Source organism: Hordeum vulgare, chromosome 2H (genome assembly GCF_904849725.1).
Source record: "Hordeum vulgare subsp. vulgare chromosome 2H, MorexV3_pseudomolecules_assembly, whole genome shotgun sequence".
NCBI lineage: Eukaryota > Viridiplantae > Streptophyta > Magnoliopsida > Poales > Poaceae > Hordeum > Hordeum vulgare.
This window is the reverse complement of record NC_058519.1, coordinates 185,215,344-185,219,826: the sequence shown is the minus strand read 5'-3', so window position 1 is coordinate 185,219,826 and position 4,483 is coordinate 185,215,344.

Sequence of the window (4,483 nt, the reverse complement as noted above, 5' to 3'; positions counted from 1 at the left end):
AGCGGAAAATGGTCTTTTGGGCAGACCTTATTGAGGTGCTTGAAGTCAATGCACATTCGGAGTGACTTGTCCTTCTTGGGCACCATGACTACATTGGCAAGCCACTCGGAGTGGTGAACCTCGCGAATGAATCTAGCAGCTAGCAGCTTAGCCACCTCTTCTCCGATTGCCTTCCTTTTGTGCGCGGCGGACCGGCGCAGGCGCTCTCGGACGGGCCGAGCAGTGGGATCCACATGCAGTCGGTGCTCAGCCAACTCCCTAGGTACACCCGGCATGTCAGATGGCTTCCATGCGAAGATGTCCCAGTTCTCACGGAGGAATTGGGTGAGCTCGGCTTCCTATTTGGGATCCAGGGTGGTGGAGATGTTCGTCGGGGCGGCAGACTCGTCCGTCGGGTGGATGCTAACCTTCTTAGTCTCCCCTGCCGACTGGAACACCGACTCAGAAGCTGGCTTCTTCGAGCGCATTAAGTTAGCGGGGTCGACTGTCTTCTTGTACTCTTCGAGCTCGAGTACATCCATCTGATGGTCGGCAATCCTCGACCCTTCCTGCAGGCACTCCTCGGCTCGCTGGCGGTTGCCGGTGATGGTGATAACGCCTTTTGGACCGGGCATTTTCAACTTCAAATAGACATAGCACGGTCGTGCCATGAAACTCACATATGCCGGGCGGCCCAGAATTGCATGGTAAGCGCTCTGGAAGTCCACCACCTCAAATATGAGCTTCTCCTTGCGAAAGTTCTTGTCGGAGCCGAAGATGACCTCCAATGCGATCTGGCCGAGTGATTTGGCCTTCCGCCCTGGGACGACTCCGTGGAACTGCATATTGCTCTCGCTGAGTCTGGACATCGGAATGCCCATCCCCTTGAGAGTGTCAGCGTACATAATATTCAACCCGCTGCCGCGGACTTTGCGCAGTCGGACCCCTTCCACCACCGGGTCGACGACCAGAGCCTGCCTTCCTGGGGTGGGGACATGTGTTGGATGATCCGACTGATCAAAGGTAATCGCAGTCTGAGACCATTTGAGAAACTTAGGGGCAGTCGGAACGGCCATGTTGACTTCTCTGTTTACTAGCTTTAGTCGACTCTTGCTTTCGACGTCAGCGAAGATCATGAGGGTTGCATGGACTTGGGGGAACGGATCCTCCTTGTCCTCCTCATCCTGTTCAGGATTCTGCTCACTCGGCTGCCCTTCGCTGAAACCCTGGATCAGGAGACGGCACTGCCGAGTGGTGTGCTTTGCGTATATGGGGTTACCTTCCTCATCCATCTTCGTATGGATTGGACAAGGCTGGTCCAGTATGGGATTGTTGAAAGGCTTTTTCTTGGGGGTGAACTGCGCTTTCCCTTTGCCCTTGAATTTGGCGCTGGTTACAGCTGCAGCTTCTGCTTGCGGCGTGGGAGGAACCTTCAGTTTCTGCTTCCGAGTGTTACCTCCGTCGGTATCGCCGACTGTCTTGTGTTTACCGCTCCGGATGCGGTCCTCTTCTTCGCCATTTGCGTAGCGAGTTGCTATCTCCATCATCTTGCTCATGGAGATGTCGCCGGTTCGACCAAACTTCAAGTACAGCTCCCTGTACCGCACGCCTGCCTTGAAGGCGCAGACTGCTTGATGCTCGGTGACGTTCTCCACCGTGTGGTAAAGAGTCGTCCATCGCTGGATGAAGTCGCGCAAGGGTTCATTCGGCTTCTGGACACAGTGCTGAAGCTCCACAAGACCTGCAGGGCGTTTGCACGTTCCTTCGAAGGTTCTGATGAACACTCGGGCTAGATCTGCCCAACTGTAAATGCTTGAGGGGGCCAACTGGTTCAGCCAAGCTCGGGCCGAGCCATCCAGCATTAGAGGGAGGTGCTTCATAGCAACATGGTCGTCTCCTCCTCCGATCTGGACCGCCACTCGGTAGTCGTCTAGCCATGTTTCGGGCTTGGACTCTCCTGAGAATTTACCGATTCCCGCGGCCAATCGGAAGTTGGGCGGGATATCAGCCGAGCGGATGGCTCGACTAAAACACTCAGGGCCAGATACGATGGCCCTGCTTCCACTCGGACGGTCCATATCGCGACCATCGCGGTGGGCTCGACCTCTGTCAACTCTTCGCTGGGCGATTCGACCCCTTGCGTTGGGTCTTGGGTCGTAGGTGTCGCCAACTGAACGCCGATCATCATGATGCCGGGACCCGTAGGGCCCACCTCGCGGAGGGTTGCGTGAGCGACGGCGATACTGATGAGATCCAGGGCTGTGAACCGATCTATGCGTGTTTGCATGGACGGAACTATTGTGGATCCGATTGTGTGACTGGGAGACTGCAGAATTCTGCTGTTGCGCCGTGCGCAACAGGGCTCGGATTTGTTCGATTCCCCTTCCTGCCTCTGAATCAGTCGGCTGGAGGGAATCGGCAATCTGGGCAGCCGCGGCCAGGTTGAGGAGAGGTGTGCGGAACACCTCCACATTGCTCCACCGAGTGTGTTGGCTGGCAGAACGACGAGGCGGACGACGCCCACCGGATGCTTCGCCAACTTCGCCTCGGTCGGCTTGACGAGGATCTTCATGGGAGTTGGCCATATGTACTTCTGCTGCAGGCCCACGACCCACGTACTCGGTAGGAAGCTCAGTCGGAACCGAGTCCGAGCACTGGGAGTGTGGGGCGACAACAACAGACTCCAGGACTGCCACCTGAGAGGAGGCGAACTGGCGCGCTCGGGCATGCTGCACCCAACGTTGTAGACGCGGACTGCGAGATCGCCTGCTGCGGCGCGTGACGAAGGTGCAAGCCGGCAACGGAGCCGATTGTTGGAGAAGAAGAACGCCACGAGTGCCGGCACGAAAGTGCGTGGCCCCGCGACGGGGAAGCGCCTTGACGTCAAGGGGTGCCTCCCGAAGCCACGCCGAATCGTCGACGATGAAGGAGAGAGCACCGAAGAGGATCTGGTGACCCATGCTCGAAACTCCACCGGACGACATGACGAAAGGAAGTAGTCGCAAACTCGCCGGAAGTCGCTTAGACGCCTTCCCCACGGTGGGCGCCAACTGTCGTGGGTATAAGCCTGACAGTAGATGTGTAAGGTACGAATGAGATGGGCAGAGTCCTAGCTACGGCGAGGTTGTATGAGTTCAGGCCCCTCTACGGTGGAGGTAATAGCCCTACGTCTCAGTGCTCTTGGAGCTGGTTACCGAGTGTAATATGGAGTACAATGTTTTTCTAACCCTTTCACCAGTGGGGGAGGGCGGCTTATATAGAGTGTGCTGCCCTCCACAACGGTTCTGATTCAAGGGTGGAGTAGTGGCGATTGAATGCATGCGTTATAGGTAACGTATGCTATAAATGCTAGTAAATGCACCCGGAAACGTACGGCAGTTTCCCTCCTGGGAGGTTACGATGAACCGAGTGTATCCAGTCGGTAGGTCCGGTGTCCTCCGAGTCTTAGTCTCCGACTGGATAATTCTGGGCCTGTTACCGACTGGATGATGGGGGCACCTTAATACAGTCGGGCATACTTAAGGTCCCGTCCCTTGCGCGGGGTAGTCCTTGGGTAGGACCTGTAGGACAAGCCTATGACCCTACCCTAGGACTATGACCCCATCAGGTCCTATCTAAAGTCAATCATGGAGAAGTTGGGCTTTGCAACATCATGGGTGGCGATAATTATGAACATGGTAAGCTCGGTCTCTTTTTCAGTGATGTTCAATGGCAACAAGTCAGAAGATTTTAAACCAACACGAGATATTTGTCAAGGCGATCCTATTAGCAGCAGACGGCCTTTCATGCCTCTCAAAATCCTAGAACCAGTCGTCCTAGCTCAGCGGCGTGAAGGTGGCGCCAACGTCCTCGATGGTGAACCATCTTTTATTCGCGGACAACAACTTGTTGTTTTTCACGGCAAGTGTCAATGGAGCGGAGGAGGTATCAAACCTATTGGATTCTTATTGCATGGCCTGTGGGTAGAGAATTAACACAGAAAAGTATTGGATATATGCCCTAGAGGCAATAATAAACGGGTTATTATTATATTTCCTTGTTCATGATAATCATTTATTATCCATGCTAGAATTGTATTGATTGGAAACTCAGATACATGTGTGGATACATAGACAACACACTCTCCCTAGTAAGCCTCTAAAGGACTTGCTCGTTGATCAAAGATGGTCAAGGATTCCTGGCCATAGACATGATTTGTCATTTGATAACGGGATCACATCATTAGGAGAATGATGTGATGGACAAGACCCAAACTATGAACGTAGCATACGACCGTATCACTTTATTGCTATCATTTTCTGCATGTCAAGTATATGTTCCTATGACAATGAGATCATGCAACTCACTGACACTATAGGCATACCTTGTGTGTATAAAACGTCACAACGTAACTGGGTGACTATAAAGGTGTTCCACAGGTATCTCCAAGGGTGTCTGTTGGGTTGGCATTGATCAAGACTAGGATTTATCACTCTGTGTGATAGAGAGGTATCTCGGCGCCCAT